Genomic DNA, 17,813 nt, shown 5'->3' on the forward strand with positions numbered 1-17,813 from the left:
AGAACTACAAACCACTGCTCAAAGAAATCAGAGGTGACACAAACAAATGGAAAAATATTCCATCTTCATGAATAGGAAGAATCAATATCATGAAAATGGCCATGCTGCCCAAAGCAATTTATAGATTCAATGCTATTCCCATTAAACTACCATTGACATTCTTCACAGAAGAGAAAACTATTTTAAAATTCATACGGATAACTAAAAAAGAGACCAAATAGCCAAGGCAATCCTCAGCAAAAAGTACAAAGCTGGAGCCATCATGCTACCCAACTTTGAACTATACTACTGGGCTACAGTAACCAAAACAGCATGGTACTGGCACAAAAAGAGACAAAATAGACTAATACAACAGAACAGAGAACACAGCAGTAAGGCCACACACCTACAACTCTCTGACCTTCCACAAAGCTGACAAAAACAAGCAATGGGAAAATGATTCCCTATTCAATGAATGTTACTGGGATAACTAACTAGCCATATGCAGAAGACTGAAACGGGACCTCTTCCTTACATGACATACAAAAATTAACTCAAGATAGATTAAAGACTTAAATGTAAAACCCAAAACTATAAATACCCTGGAAGACAATTTAGGCAATACCATTCAAGACGTAGGCACGGGCAAAGATTTCATAATGAAGACACATAATGAAGCAAAAGCAATTGCAACAAAAGCAAAAATTGAGAAATGGGATCTAATTAAACTAAAGAACTTCTACACAGCAAAAGAAACTATCGACAGAGTAAACAGACAACCTACAAAACAGAAGAAAATTTTTGCAAACTATGCACCTGACAACAGTCTAATATCCAGCATCTATAAATAATTTAAACAAGTTTGCAAGAAAAAACAACCCCATTAAAAGGTGGGCAAAGGACATGAACAGACACTTCTCAAAAGAAGACATACATGCGGCCAACAAGCATATGAAGAAAGCTCAATATCACTTATCACTAGAGAAATACAAGTCAAAACCACAAGGAAATATCATCTCACACCAGTCAGAATGGCTATTAAAAAGTCAAAAAATAACAGATGCTGATGAGGTTGCAGAGAAAAGGGAACACTTATACACTAAATTAGTTCAACCATTGTGGAAGATAATATGGTGATTCCTCAAAGACCTAGAGATCCAGCAATCCTATTACTGGGTATATACCAAAAGGAATATAAATTATTCTGTTATAAAGACACATGCACATGTATGTTCACTGCAACACTATTCACAATAGCAAAGACATGGTATCAACCTAAATGCCCATCAATGATAAACTGGATAAAGAAAAAGTGGTACATATACAGCATGGAGTACTATGCAGCCATTAAAAAAGCATGAGATCATGTCCTTCACAGGGACATGGATGGAACTGGAGCTATTATCCTTAGCAAACTAACACAGGAACAGAAAACTGAATAAAGCATGTTCTCACTTATAAGCACATCAAAACAGTCTTTCTGTAGTACGTACTGAGCACTGAATGGGTCAAAATGCTTTCCCAGGAGGCTGAACTGGTCAAAGAGGGAGTCTGTTGCCTGGCATAACCTGGAAATGCAAAGATGCTTCCTGTTGCAGCACAGCTGCATCCTGGGCCTAAGGATGCCTCCAGGCTCTTTCCTTGTCTATGGATGGATTGATAAGCATCCAACTCTCCTCCTCTTCCTCCTGCCTGTTGGCTTTGTTCTCAAGCAAGCTCTGCCTGCATGGGTCCGAGGTGGCCACGAGCAACTCCAGGCCCCATCCCCTCTATTCCAGTCTTTCCAGCAAAAGTCTCAGAATTGCATTGCACTCAGCCTGGATAGTGTCACATGTCCAGCCCTAAACCAGGCTCTGTGACTCCGGCTGGCCTGGTCAGGGTCATGTGTCCCCTACAGGAGCAGGTGGAAGAGGAATGAGCTTTCTAAAAGGATGAGGGTGGTGTACGAGAAGGAAAAAGGATGCTGGCAGGCAGATGCGACAGATGGCTGTGACAGGCCCCTTCCATGCACTCAGCTTTCCAGGCCCACATCAGCCAGTCTTCAGAGCAGCCCAGAATGTGTTCATGGCCATTTTACAGATAAGAAACTAAAGTTTGGGGATACATTCCCACAGCAAGCACAAGGTGAGTGGGATTCAAATCCAAGTCTTAGTTCCCGAAACGGATCAAAGTTCCTCAAGGGTGTTGGTGCCTCTGAGATTCTCCATCAGCTTTGGCACAGTCTGGCTCTCCCAGCACATCTTCTCCAAGAGACTGAGCAGGATTCTTTAATCTGGCATGTCTCTGCCCAGCCATGGCCTCCAGCCTTCTCTGGAATTCTCCTGTCCAAATTCCCTGGCCACCTTCTGCTCCTGCTCCTGTGTGTGGTGATGCTTCACAGCTGGTTCATCACGTGCTTGCAGTACCCACCACTGTCTCATGCATGCTTTGCGTGTCAAGCAGCCACACTGCTGCCATGTGGCCACTACCTGCACGGCGTGAGGTGGGGCAACACCAGCCTGCCTCCTCCTAGACTTCCAAGCACCCTTCCGAAGACTGGCCAAAAACTGGCCAGCATTTTTAATACTTTGGGAATGGGTTGGCCAACATTTGAAAAAGCTGCAGCTTAGCAGATATGCTCACAAGCTACATTTTCTAAAGCCTGACATTGGTTAGGAGTTAAGGTCAGGTCCAGGTCTCAGTATTAATAATTCTTTCTCTTTATCACCTGAATTTTGCTGTAAAGCAGTGCTGACCAATAGAAACATAATATGAATTATATATGTGATTTTCAATTTCCTGGGCACCACTTTTAAAAAGTAAAAAGAAACTGGGAGAAATAATTTTAATAATATATTTTATTTAACTCAAATTTGATCATTTCAAATATGATCTCAGATATGATCATTTCAACATGCAGCCAATGTTCTAAATTATTTACGAGATACTTTACCTTCTTTTTTTCAAAGTCTTTAAAATCCAGCATATAGTTTACACTTACAGCATTATCCCAGCTGAGACCATCCACATCTCAGGGGCTCGGGAAACACACGAGGTAAGCTGAAGAGCTCGGGTCTCAAGGATTAGGTACAGAGGTTGGGGCTAGCAAGTGGCGGCTACTTATGACCCCAAAGTCACAAATTCCTATTCTGTGACTACATAGAAATCGAGAAATCACTAAGGCATTGTCTCTCTCCTTCCCTTCACAACCATGGGGCCAGGTGATGACCTCTGACTCCCTTCCTCATCTTCACTGTAGCCCACTTCATCTTAGGGCAGATCCCTGGCACCTGTAAAGCAAGGCAGAGAACAAAGCCAGAAGGTGTGAGTACATGCATCTGTGCCCAGTGTGCACATGCCACCTCAAGCCCATTCCAGGTGCTGTTTCCAGCCAGGTCATCTGTAGTGGGCAACATTATATGTTGCCACACAGAACCACATCACCTGTTCAGCAAAAGCTTCTTCAATAACTAAGAGAGAGAAAAACAACTTTTTAAAGCAGTTATCACATATCTGAAAGTATCTTGCCATTCCATACTTTCTCATCGTGTTAAATCCTCCTGACACCCCAAAGAGGTACATACATCTCATGCCCCCTTTCAGTCAGTGGAAACACACTCAAAGAATGTCAACAGGCTGCCGAGGGCCACATAGGTTGGTAATCACAAAGCCAGATTCAGACCCAAAACTATCTGCCTCTCAAAGTACATGTTCCCTTCCCCACACTCCCCCAAAATCAAACCTTAACAACTCTCTTTGTCAGCTCAGGCTGCCATAACAAAATACCAAAAGTCTGGGTGGCTTAAACAGCAGGAATTTATTTCCTCACAATTCTGGAGGCTGGAGCCTGAGATCAGTGTTCCAGCGTGGTCAAGTTCTGCAGGGCCCTCTTCCACGCTGCAGACAGCCACCTCGTCACCGTGCCCTCACACGGCCAGGAGAGCAAGGAAGTTCTCTCTCTCTGCCTCTTCTCTTAAGAACACCAATCCTAATGGGTCATGGCCCCACCCTCACGACTTACTTAACGTTAATAGAGTCACATTTGGGGTTAGGGCTTCAACATATAAATTGGGGGCGACACAAACATTCAGTTCATAACAACACCTAGTACCACTACTTCTGCCAAAATGTCAAACTCTGCCCTTACCCCAGATCCCACACCTCTCAACCCAGTACCCCCACCCACCTTCCTGCCCTATCTGCCACATGCTACCATCGGCAGCTCCCACAGCGGGAGGCGTGCAGGGGCCCCCACAGCAGGAGGCACTCAGGGGCCACCCAACTGAGGAAGGGGCTGATGAGCTGTTGATGTCCAGTTATACTCCTGACCTGTGACCACTGGCTCCCCTTGCCTCTAGGTCTTGAGGGCTCCCTGACTCCCAGCTGCCCCCTGACTTCTGGCCACTGGCTGCAGTCTGACTGTTGGCCTTTGTGTCCCACTCCCATGCCTGGCTCTGATCTTTTCTTCCCCGTTGGGCCTCAGCTCCACAGCCCTGCTGCCCATGCCATCTGCCCAACCGCCCCGTTACCTGTGGTCTCCCTGAGATGACCGTCTGATGGCCCTTCCCACTGTGTCTCCCACATAGCAGCCACTTCCTCACCCTGCCATACATAGGCCACAGGTATCCCTGTGAAGTGGCAGCTGCACAGCCTCTCCGATAGGCTGGAGGCCAGGCTGGTTCCCAGGATGGAGGTGGGTGGGTGAGCTCTGCACCAAATGTATAAATAGGGCATCCCAGGCGTTAATTATCTCCCTCCAGCACATCATCAGAGGCCATTTATGGAAAACCCACACTGAGCCGAGTGCAACGACTGGAGGTTCCCAGCTCTTACCTCAGGATTACTGCACAGCTGTCACCCACAAGAAAGGAAACAGGTGTGCTGAAGAGCCTGCTTAAAAGAACTGCTTCTCAGACCTTGCCTGAGACAAGCCAAGCATATACAGGGCACCAGCATCCCCAGGTCACAAGCTGGAAAAGAACCAGAAAGAAAAAGTGAAGTGAAAGTAGTGAAGAGAAGAGAAGTAGAAGAAGAAAGAATCAAGAGAGAAAAATAAATACTCAGCAAGGGCCGGGCATGGTAACTTATGTCTGTGATTCCAGCACTGGGAGGCCAAGGCAAGTGGATCAGCTGAAGTCAGGAGTTCCAGACCAGCCTGGCCAACATGGTGAAACCCCATCTCTACTAAAAATATAAAAGTTAGCTGGGCATGCTGGCCCATGCCTGTAATCCCAGCTACTCGGCTGAGACAGGAGAATTGCTTGAACCTGGGAGGCTGAGGTTGCAGTGAGCCAAGATCACACCACTGCACTCCAGCCTGGATGACAGATTGAGGCTCCATCTCAAAAAAAAAAAAAAGTAACAACAAAAAACTTCAGCAAGGGGTGGTGAGCCCAGCACCAACTCACTGTGTGAGAACCTCTGATCTCCACAGAGAAGAGAATCAAACTTCCGCATGTCAAGGCCTTTACTTAGGAATCAAGCCATTCCCTATACAAAGCATCAGATTTAGGCATCAGCCTACAGTTGGTCAACCAGGGAGATGCCAGGGCTCAAGAGACTTCGGTAGCAGTCGACATTTGCTTACCTATATGCAGGCAGTCACTGTGCATTGTGTGCATTGTGGGCACTATTACTTTTGATCCTCACAAAAACCTAGGATATAGGAATTACGCTTATTTTACATGTGAGAAAATACCTTTTCGCCTATTCTTTGCCACGAGGAAATGTCTTGCCATGATCACCCAGCCAGTAAGTGACAGTCAGAACAAAACCTCCATTCTGCCAGACTGCAAAGGCCAGCTGTTGACCACTATGTTTATTTTTAAGCTAGGATTCAGGGAATGTTATTCCACAGGAAATGCTTAAGAGTGGGGAGAGAGAATTTAAATGCATAAAAGAAAGTGGCTGTGCACAAACACTGAGAGGCGCAGGTGGATTTGGCATGTTGCTGGTTGAAATTCTGAACCCTTCTCCCAAGCAGTCAAGTCCAAAATCCAAATTGCTGGCACCTTCTTTGACTGTGAAAATGTTCACTCTCTCTAGAAACAGAAGGAATTCATCCTGGAATGTCACTTCAAAAGCATGTTTCTTTCCACTCAAAAAGGTGTTAAGAACACTCACTAGGGAAAGTGTCTCTCTGAGATAACCCAGCTAACTGAAAATTAGGGTATCTCCAAACTTTTACCATTCCATAGCCATCAATGAGAAATAGAGAAAGGTTTGTTGGCAAAAATCTGTGGGCCAAGGATTTCTTGATACACTTTTACTGCCTCCTTGGCTGGGGCTGGAGCACTGCACACCAGATGTGTCACCCTGTACGATCTGTAAATCCTCTGAGAAATAAATTCAGGGTGGCCACACACATCTTGTGAACCTGACTTCACGCCAGCAGAAAAAGAGAACTAATCAACCATACAGCTAGGTGTGGAGACAGCGAGAACTAGTGATGGAATCCTGGTCCCCAGAGGGCCATAAATCCCCAAGGCCGCTCAGACACAGATGTCCAAATGCACACCTAGACTTGCACTGTCTGACATGATCGCTGCTCGCCACACGTGTCCCTTGAGTGCTCACAGGTAGCTGGTTGGCATCGAGATGTACTCAGTGTAAAATACACCCCAGATTTCTAAGGTGAAGTATGAAAAATGAAATACGTCATTAATAATTTTCTAGTCATTACTCGATGGGTTAAATAAAATATATTATTAGAATTAACTTTACCTGTTTCTTTTTATTTTCTTAATGTAGCTACTAAAGAAAAAAAATTTGAAACAGATTGTCACCCGGGCTGGGGTGCAGTGATGCAATCTCAGCTCACTGCAACCTCCACCTCCCAGGCTCAAGGGATCCTCTCACCTCAGCCTCCTGAGTACCTGTTACTATAGGCGTGTGCCACCATGCCCAGCTGATTTTTGTATTTTTTATAGAGACGGGGTCTCACCATCTTGCCCAGGCTGGTCATGACCTCCTGGGCTCAAGCAATCAGCCTACGTTGGCCTGCCAAAGTGCTAGGACTACAAGCAAGGCCACCACACCTGGCCAGAAAATTTAAAATTATATATGCAGTTCACATTCTTTCTCTACTGGACGGTCCTGCTGTAAACAGTCAGGCCACTGAAGGAATCCTGGGTCTTGTTAGGATCTCAGCAAATCCATTTGTGCTTCCCATCTCTTTTCCAAATACCCCTAATTGGTAGAGCAGGCAAAGCCCCCAGCCCTGCCCCATCCCCCTTTCTAACCCTCGTCTTTCCTAACACAGAGGGTGCAGAGGTTGGGAACTTCTCTGACATGCACTTTAACCAGGCTGACAGCCTAGCAAAGGGTTGGCAACACATTTTGAGGCAGAAGCTCAGGAGTCAGACTCCTGTTTGAACCCTGGATTTCTAACTAGTAACACTTGTGAATTTGGAAGTTATATCTGTGTTTCCAAAATTCTTCTATGGTGGAGAAGTGCAAATCAAAGCCATAATGAGATATCACCTCACCCCGTTAGAAGAGAAAAGGGAATTCTTATACATTGTTGATGGGAATGTAAATTAGTACAGCCATTATGGAGAACACTATGGAGGTGCCTCAAATATTTAAAACAGGGCTGGGCGTGGTGGCTCACACCTGTAATCCCAGCGCTTTGAGAGGCCGAGGTGGGTGGATCACCTGAGGTCAGGAGTTCGAAACCAGCCTGGCAAACATGGTGAAATGCCGTCTCTACTAAAAATGCAAAAATTAGAAGGGTGTGGTGGCAGGTGCCTGTAATCCCAGCTACTCAGGAAGCTGAGGCACAAGAATTGCTTGAACCTGGGAGGTGGAGGCTGCAGTGAGCCAGCCTAGGTCGCAGCATTGCACTCCAGCCTGGGCAACAACAGCGAGACTTCATCTCAAAAAAAAAAAAAAATGGAACTAGAACTACCATATGATAGAGATATCAGCACTCCCATGTTTATTGTAGCACTATTCACAGTAGACAAGATTTAGAAGCAACCTAAGTGCCCATCTACGGAAGAATGTGATACATATATACAATGGAATATTATTCAGCCATAAAAAAGAATGAAATCTTGTCATTTGAGACAATATGGATCGAATCTAGAGGACATGATGTTAAATAAGCCAGGCACAGAAGGACAATTACACCATGATCTCACTCATACGTGGAATCTGTAAAAGTTGATCTCATAGAAACAGAAAGTAGAAGAGTGGTTGCAAGAGGCTGGGGAAGGGAAGATGGAGTGAAGGGAGAACGTTGGTCAACCAGTACAAAGTTAAATAGGAGAAAAGAGCTCTGGTGTTCTACCACAGTAAGGTGACTGCAGTTAACAATAATATATTGTGCATATCAAAATAGCTAGAAGAGAACATTTTTAATGTTCTCACCACAAAGAAATGACAAGTCTTTTGAGGTGATGGATACGCTAAATACCCTGATTTGATCCTTGTACGACATAGACAAGCATCAAAACATTACACTGTATCCTATAAATATGTACAAATTATTATGTGTCAATTTAAAACAAAGTAAAAAAGCTTGGCTTTTAGCAAGGCTGCCCTTAACAGGTTCATTTGCAGGGCTCAAGGCAAAAGTACAGCTGGGAGCCCTCATGCCATATTCAGGCTTTGACATATGAATCGGAGTTGGGGGGGGCACACAATTTGGTCCATCATGGCATGTGTCCAAATATCTAAAAGATATAAATCAAGCTCACAAACCGCCTGATCAAGTACATTCTATCCTCCTCTCTTGATAAATACACCTTTCTCTGCAACAAACTTTCAAAATGTGTAACCTTATGGCTTTTATGTTACTAAAACTAGCAAAATGCCAAAGGCAGCTGAGTGCAGTGATTGTGCCTTCCTGGGTATTCTACTGATGAGTAGGTAATGTTTGGATGGGTGATGATAAAAAATAGTTAATTAATATATTATTACATGTTTATTCCATGGAAGTTTTTATCCCTTACTTCATTTCATTAAAATCATAAATTATGTTAAAAGTTTAACCATAATTTGTGTTCTATTGTCAGTAATGATATTAGAGATTAAAAAACAAAATGGGGCCAGGCGCGGTGGCTCACGCCTGTAATCCCAGCACTTTGGGAGGCTGAGGCGGGCAGATCACGAGGTCAGGAGATTGAGACCACCCTGGCCAACATGGTGAAACCCCGTCTCTACTAAAAATACAAAAATTAGCTGGGCTAATTTTTACAAATACAAAATTTACAAATTTTGCTAAATTTTGCTAAAAAATACAAAAATTGTGGTGGTGCGTGCCTGTAATCCCAGCTACTCGGGAGGCTGAGGCAGGAGAATTGCTTGAACCCAGGAGGCAGAGGTTGCAGTGAGCCAATATCACACCATTGCACTCCAGCCTGGGCAACAAGAGTGAAACCCCATCTCAACCAAAAAAAAAAAAAAAGAATTGAATACAAAATTTAAAAGTTCCTTCAAAGGTGTCAATGAAAAATTAAAATTATTTTTCTTAAATTTTACAAAAAGTTTTTTTTTCAAAAATAGTCTAAATTATGCACCAAAGTTAAAGGCAAAGTAAAGTTATAACTACTATCAACTTTTAAAATCAAATGTATTTTGTAAAAGCTCTTTTTAAGTTTTTGAAAGTTTAAATCTTTTAAATTGGTTATCTAAACATAAAACTATTCATGATTCTGGCATTCACTGTCCACCTAAATGTCAACATGATGAGTAGGTACTATGCTTCATGGTGTTGTGTCTAGACTTATAGACATACAATTTTGCAAAATGTTCCCCAGACATCAGTGCAATGTTTGTGACTATGGACCTAACTGGTGAGTACTTCCAACTGGAACATGAAATGAAGTAGGAAAATGAATGTTAGCACTAGTGGATAATGATACTCTGTTTTGCAAGACTCTACAGTCTTCACTGTTCTGAGAGAGAGAATCTGGCAATTTAATTAGTCTTTCTTCAAGGAAAATTCTGACAACTTAATTAGCTTATCTTTTCTTTTACCTAAGTGCTTCTGCAACTTGAATCCTCCCTGTCTCCAAGGCAGTGTTCATCTCTGAAGTCTGCGGTGGCACAGCTACAAACCTTGGCAATCTTCCAACACAGTTGTCTTTTATTCTGAGGAAATAGGAAGAGATGTGAAGAAATGTTTCCCTGGGGCTGGAACAGTATTAGTCACACAGTGGATGTTTAAGGAGACAAGTCACTCTGTGCCCCTGCTAAGTTCCAAGAGGCAGAGGAGTCCATGTGTTCCCAAATCTCTGTTGTGTGTTTCTGATTTGCAAGGAATTTACAAGGCCCTCTTGTATGCGGTAAGCATGGAGCATGGGGTAGGGTTACTCTGCCAACATCTTAGGGCAGCATCAGGATACAAAGTCAATCAGAACTGAGTTCACTCACTGAATTCCACCATTCTTTTAGTGTGTAGACTTGCATGAAACAGTAGTTAAGTTACTAAGTTCTCCAGGATTCTTAGTTTTCTAATCTGTGCAATAAGGACAATGAAACCTTACCTCATTTAAGATTGTCTTGAGAATGAAATGAGATAATATTTGCAGAACTGCAAAATATTTTTGAGACATAATTGGTGCTCTATTACTATTGAATAAGTCAATTACAATAAATGGAGTTAGTAAGCTCTCTAGACACATGTTTTCTCATTTACAAAATGGGAGAAGTGATATCTATGTGTGATATTGTGATATAATAATAAAAAATTTGATCCTGTCCCTCAATCCTGGCACAGAGCTCCTAAAACCCTTGAAATTTCTGTAGTAATAAGAGTGCCTTTTGTATGCTAATAAGATGAATGACATCTGCGGGCCCCTAGAAAGCTTCAGGATGGGGACTGATCACCAAAAAGACCAAACCATGAGTGGAGGATTGGGGCATTCACCCCACTCTCCAACCTCTTAGGAGGAGACAGGGACTAGAGATTGATCACCAATGGCCAATGATATCATCAGTCATGCCGGCATAACGAAGCCTCCATAAAAACGGGGAAGGACAGGGTCAGAGAGCTTTCTGGTTGCTGAACTCACAGAGGTTCCTGGAGGGTGCTGTGCCTGGAGAGGGAATGGAAGCTCTGCACCCCTTCCCTCTTACCTTGCCCTACAAATCCTTAGATTTACCTTGCAAATCTAAGGATTTGCTAAAGTGTCTTTAGAATCCAGCTGTTCATCTGTATCCTTCGTAGTATATTTTATGATAAATGAGTAAATGTAAGTAAGTGTTTCCCTGAGTTCTGTGAGCCACTCTAGCAAATTAATCAAACCCAAGGAGGGGGTGTTGGGAACTCTCCATTTACAGTCATTGAGACAGAAGCATAGACTACAACTCGGGGCTTGTGGTTGGCATCTGAAGTGGGGTCAGTCTTGTGGGAATGCACCCATAACCTGTGGGATATGACACTGTCTCCAGGTAGATGGCGTCGGAATTAAATTAGAGAACTGGTTATTGGTAGGGAGAAATTCCCACACACATTTTGGTGACCAGAGCTGAGTGCTGTTGTGTGAGGGTAGGAAAAAACACAGTTTGATTTTACCTTTGGAGTATGTCATTAAGACTATTTTGAGAATTAAATAACATAATTGGCACATAAGAAGGGGTCAATATTAACTGGAAGCAGTGTTTATTGTGACATGGTGATGAGGATGAGGATGAGGATGATGAGAATGATGATGACAACTCCAAGCACAATGCCAAGCACATCCCATTTCATCAGGAAGCTCTTCAAACGGGCATTAAACAAAACCAAAAGCAAATCTCTACACTCGACTATTCAGACCTCAGTATTGATAAAATAACTATTACTGTTTTTCTCATAATTATTAGTCTGTCATAAAGCTAACATTCACTAATGAAGGACAGTAAGTACAAAGCAGCAAATGTCTAGATTCTCTTCCATGGGAGCATATATAATCCCATTGAGAAGATGGCTCTAATATACAAGAAGTAATTTTGTTAACAAGACAGAATATAGCACTATTAAGTCAAATGCTAACTTGTATTGTGCTGGCTACCCGGAATAAGAATTCCAAAGGAAAAGTGATTGGTGGGGCTGGAGCAGTCAGTGGGTTTGTAACTGAATGACAGAAGAAGACAGATTTTTTTAAAGAAGAAGGAGGAGGAGGAGGAAGAGGAGGGGAGGAGGAGGAGGAAGAGAGAGGCAAGGTGCAGTGGCTCACACCTGTAATCCCAACACTTTGGGAGGCTGAGGTGGGCAGATCACCTGAGGTCAGGGGTTCGAAACCAGCCTGGCCCACATGGCGAAACCCTGTCTTTACTAAAAACACAAAAATTAGCCATGCCTGGTGGCACATGCCTCTAGTCCCAGCTACTCAGGAAGCTGAGGCACAAGGATCACTTGAACCCAGGAGGCAGAGGTAGCAGTGAGCCGAGATCACGCCACTGCACTCCAGCCTGGGTGACAGAGTGAGACTCCAGCTCAAAAAAAAAAAAAAAAAAAAAAAAAAAGAATAAAAGAAGAAGGGAAAGAGGCAGAAAGGGAAAAAAGAAGGAAGGAAAAGAAACAGGGAGGGAAAGGAAAAGAGGGAAAAAGGTACCAGAGCTGTATGAATAAAGACAGTAGAGAAGTTGGAGTACAAATCTATCTGAATAACAGAAAATAAACTCATATATTAACATCAACATTTCCCTTCTCATTGGTTCTAGCTACTTGTTTTCCCCGAATTTAAGGCTGAGGCCCTGTCCTTTCACTGTTAAATGATGCTGCTGTGAGGAAACAGATGGTCCTCGTGTTGCAGAAATAATCACTGCTGCAATCTTGGATCCATATGGGAACTTCAGTTAACACAAACTTTGACATACCCTCTTGTTGTTCTTTCTTTTCTAATTATTACCAAGTTTGTTCACTGTCACTCCTGGTGTTAGAAATACTATCAGTTAGCATTCTAGTCATTATTCACCATTAATTCCTCCAGCACTGAATCACCACATCCGTTATTAACCATCTGGTCCATCCTTCCACTTCTGCATGTTATTTACATATGGCAGTTACCCAAGTTAATGTGGCCATTTAGACGGCCAGGTTTGCACTCATTTCCAAAACAGTTACAGGGATAATATTTTGCCAATATTAAATCAAGGCATTTTAACCCCACCTCTTCTTTTTCCACATGCAACCTCCTATTTCCTGGAATGTGGCGTATTGCTCCAGGGCGGAAGACAGCTAGACCATGACCTCTTTAAGAAGACAGTAGGCTAGAAGGTCAGACATTGCAAAAACCAGAAAGGATTTGCTAAGTGTCTTTAGAATCTATGTGATGCATCAAGGACCAGGGCTGGGAGACCAGAGTCTAAGTCCTTTTCTAAAAGGGAGAGATGCAACTGAAAAAGGAAGGGAAAGCCCACCCCTCCCAGCCAGGGAATTACAGAAAGAGGAAGCAGAGACGTGCTGATAAGGACTGCGATGTGAGGGATTGTGTCAGATGAAGGGCAGGGACCCCCAAGGCCGGAGGGCCACTCCTACTCACCATGAGGGACTCTTGGAAGCCGCCACCTCAAATGCCCATCCAAGAGTCCCTCTCCTTCCTTCACCCCAGGATACAGATGCCACCTTGGAGAAGAGAGGGGAGGGAAAGAGAGTGGAGATAAAAGGACTGAGCTTGGGCCGGGCACAGTAGCTCACACCTGTAATCCCAGCACTTTGGAAGGCCAAGATGGGTGGATGACCTAAGGTCAGGAGTTCCAGACCAGCCTGACCAGTATGGTGAAACCCCATCTCTACTAAAGAAACAAAAATTAGCCGGGCATGGTGGCATGCACCTGTAGTCCCAGCTACTTGGGAGGCTGAGACAGGAGAATTGCTTAAACCCAGGAGTCAGAGGTTGTAGTGAACCAAGGTCGCACCACTGCACTCCAGCCTGGGTGACTGAGCAAATGATTCCTTCTCAAAAAAAAAAAAAAAAAAAAAAGACTGTGATTTTTTTCCTAAAATATTTGAATGTATTACCTAACAATTTAATCAAGTCAAACTGTTTCAAACTTTGAAGAACTTATAAGTTAGAGAAAAACTAGATTATTTGTTGACAACATAAAAAAACTATACACATCTGGCTAAGTAAATTTGCAGTCTGCAACATACAGTAGCTTTTTGTCAATTCAGATTTTCTTCATTAATTCTGAGTCCACATGAACTCAGGCATGCAAAATCAATGCCTCTATCTAGGGACAAAACAACTTACTGGCTCATCTTACAGAGTAAATGAAATTATAGAAAGAATATTTACCTACTTAAGAGAATAAAACTATTAAACATCCTAGAAGCACAATTTGCCTACAAAGAATGTAATTTCAGCTAAAGAAGCAGTGTATGATGTTCGGGATGGTGTTTGATATGCTAATTATGTAGTCTTCTAATATGAATTTATTATTAATGTCAGCTAACATTTACTGAGCCTTTAATATGGGCTAGTCAATGTGCTAAGCAGTGACAATAGCTCCAACCCTATGAGGGTTGCTATTATTGTGCCCCTTCTTAATGAAAAATCAAGGCTGGAGGAAGTGTCTGTTATATTTATTGAGTTCACTGTAAAAAATGTTTATACTCTATGGAGATGCTACTGGCTGGCCAAATAGTCAAGTTCATGTAATAACAAAGGACGTATAATGGAATTCAATTGTACAAGGGTCCTTTATTTGGGGAATAAAATGACCACTGGAGCAATTTGTGGATAAATGATCAGGATGAGTTTCAGACCACTTCTCTCGTCACTGTAATGTAACTACCTCTGCTATAGAGATAAATGGGCTCTGACCCACCCACAGGAACACTAGAGTCTGGTTTTGCCAAAACTCTATCATAGGCCTGGGTTCAGACGTTACTGCTTAGGTTTCTTGACTAGTTTTTAAGCTCAGAATGTAGGAAAAGCTCCTCTTTCAGTAACAAAATCCATCTTTGTTCATTCTGAAGCCTTGGTGGAAACTTTCCAAGAGGCGCCATAGGGCCCTGCCCCCGCACTGCCTCTCTCCCCGCCTTAGAAAGCAATCTACAGGGCCTGGAGCAGGAGGGAGCTTTCGCCTGGTATGGCACCCTCCTGAGAGTGGACAGGAATCGAGTTTTGATCAGACAAACCTGGCTGGAGTCCGTGATTTGCCACACACTACTTGTGTGATTTCTGAGCTTTAGCTGCCTTAGCCATTAAAATGCAAGTAACAACATCTAACTCATAGGGTTGTTGTGCTGATTATATGAACAAAGATATGTAAAGCCCTTCGCATGGAATCTGGCACCTGGTGAACACTTCAGTGAATAGTCGCTTACCACTATTTTACTGTTAATAATAAGCACTCCTCAAGTAAAAACACTTGCTGCACCAAATACTTTCCTAAACACCAATCATGAAGAAGTAATCCTGATTTAGTCAACTTCTTGACTTTCATTCTAAGAGACTCAAGAGTAAGAAGATCCTTTTAAAAGCCCTTCATCGATGGGTGGTGGATCAATTAGTTCAGGTCTGTTCTAGAGACAGGCCAGTAGGAAATGGATCCTAGCAATTTAAGGAGAAATAAATATTGCATCTCATCTTAGGTAAAGAGACATGACCACACATTTTAAGGAAAATTTGAAAGCATCCCTGAGGAGGCTTCCAACCCAGTTTATTCTCTGTTCAAGAGCTAAGCTAGTTGGAGGGTCTGGCTAACAAGAAGTTATACTAACTCCACTGTTGGCTTTATAACTTTTTGTTTAAATTTTGTTCAAAGTCGTTCTTTGAAATATTAAAGTAATTTTAAAACATTACAGAAAAATACAATACTTTTTTTTCAAAAAATAACATTTATAATCCCAGGGGTCCAATTGCTGACTTTTTGTTTTTGTTTTTGTTTTTGTTTTTTGGGTTTTGTTTTGTTTTGTTTGCAACGGGGTCTCACTCTGCTGCCCAGGCTGGAGTGCAGTGGCGTGATCTTGGCTCACTGCCACCCCAGCCTCCCAGGTTCAAGTGATTCTCCTGCCTCAGCCCCCTGAGTAGCTGGGGTTAGCTGGGATTACAGGCATGTGCCACTACACCTGGCTAATTTTTGTATGTTTAGTAGAGACGGGATTTCGCCATGTTGGCCAGGCTGGTCTTGAACTCCTGACCTCAGGTGATCCGCCAGCCTCAGCCTCCCAAAGTGCCGGGATTACAGGTGTGAGCCACCGTGGCTGGCTAATTGCTGACGTTTTAGTGTATGACCTAATCCTAATTCTATCTTCACATTCTTCTTTTTCCCTTTATACTCATACTCTTTGGGAAAAAAATGCAGTACTCACTCTCTCAAATTTCTGAGAGGTTGCTCTTCCTCAAGCCACTCCTCCAGTCAGGTTTTCACCACTACCTTCCCCCAAAGGGCTCTTGTCAAGACCACCCACGGCCTCCATGCTGCTCAGTCTGAGGGCCGAATCTCAGCCTTCTTCCTAACTACCTTCTTGATGGCATTTGCCTCAGTTTCCCTCTCCTGCCCCCTGGAGGCACTTTCTTCACCCCACTTCCAGGACATCAGCCTCTCTGGTTTCCTCCTACCTCACTGGACCTCTCTCCACTTCCTCTGTGGTTTCTGCTCTTCTCCCAGCCTCCCGAAATTGGAGGGGTGAACCCAGGTCTCAGTCCTCGGTTCTCTTCTCTTCTCTCAGTCTCCTCATCCAGACCCATGGCTTTAAATAGGTCTCTATGCTCTCTCCCCAGGTTATGTCCCCAGCCTTGACCTCTCCCCTGAACTCCAGACTTGCCTCTGTAACTCTCTACAAAACACCTCCACTTGGCTCTGTGGTACACTTCTCACATTTAACGTCCCGATCTTTCCCAACTCAATCTTTCCAGGCGCTCAGTCCAAAACCTTGGAATCATCCTGGCTTCATCTTTATCTTTTACCCATTCAATCTGTCCAAAAAAATAATCGTCATCATTTATTGATTCAAAATACATCCAGATAAATCCTACTCAAATCTCCCCTTAACCACTATTACCCTTGCCCAAGCCACTACCATTCCTCTCTATACAATTGCAGGTCATCTCCCCAAGTGTCCTCTACAGATTATGGCTGTCCAGTGGAAATAGAATGCTGCCACATATGCAATTTAAAATTTTCTAGCCTCAGGTTGATTCTGGAGAGCTATAAAAAAATAAAAATTAAAACATTAAAGAAAATTCTAGTAGCCACATTAAAAAGGGGGAAAAACCTAAATTAATTAATTTTAACAATATTCTTTATTTAATCCAATATATCCAAAATATTACCATTTCAACATGCAATCAGTATAAAAATCAGTAAAATGTTCTACATTTTTTCACACTAAGTGTTTATAATACAAAGCCAGTGTGTATTTCACACTGATGGCACATCTCATCTCAGGCTTTGCCACAACCCAAGTGCTCAGTAGCCACAAGTGGCAAGTGGCCACCAAAGTAGACAGTGCAGCTATAGAATATTCTAAACACAGCTTTCAGGATGATCATTTTAGAACCTAAGTAACTATGTCGTTTCTCTACTTAAAACCCTGCAGTGGCTCCCCTTGTCCCTCAGAGTAAGAGCCGAATCCCCTGCAATAGCCAATAGGAACCCCTGTGAGCTGTACACCCCTTATCTCTTTGACCTCGCTCCTCCCTTCACCCCACTGCAGCTCTGCCAGGGCTCCTTGCTAGTCCTTGTCTGTGCCAGGGACTCTGCACCCCAGCGGTTCTGCACTGCTGTTTCTTCTGCCTGCAACACTGCTGACAGCCCATAGCTCACTCCATCACCCCTTACTCTTGACTCACACACAGCCTTCTCAGTGAGGCCCATCCAGACCTCCCCTTCTAACACTAAAAATCCCCCACCCATCCAAACACACACCCTTAATATGTCCTCTCTTCCTTAGACTTATCTACTTTTTTCCA

General features: G+C 43.2%; 1 long non-coding RNA gene across 1 annotated transcript; it reads right to left on the bottom strand.

Moving 5' to 3' along the window:
• Positions 1 to 3,002: 3,002 nt before the first annotated feature.
• On the bottom strand, positions 3,003 to 10,072 carry LOC129031761 (uncharacterized). The gene is made up of 3 exons (XR_008501113.1): positions 9,943 to 10,072; positions 4,792 to 4,928; positions 3,003 to 3,248 (listed from the first exon to the last, which is right to left on the bottom strand). It is a non-coding gene; the product is annotated as an uncharacterized LOC129031761 (long non-coding RNA).
• Positions 10,073 to 17,813: the final 7,741 nt, after the last annotated feature.

Source organism: Pongo pygmaeus, chromosome 11 (genome assembly GCF_028885625.2).
Source record: "Pongo pygmaeus isolate AG05252 chromosome 11, NHGRI_mPonPyg2-v2.0_pri, whole genome shotgun sequence".
NCBI lineage: Eukaryota > Metazoa > Chordata > Mammalia > Primates > Hominidae > Pongo > Pongo pygmaeus.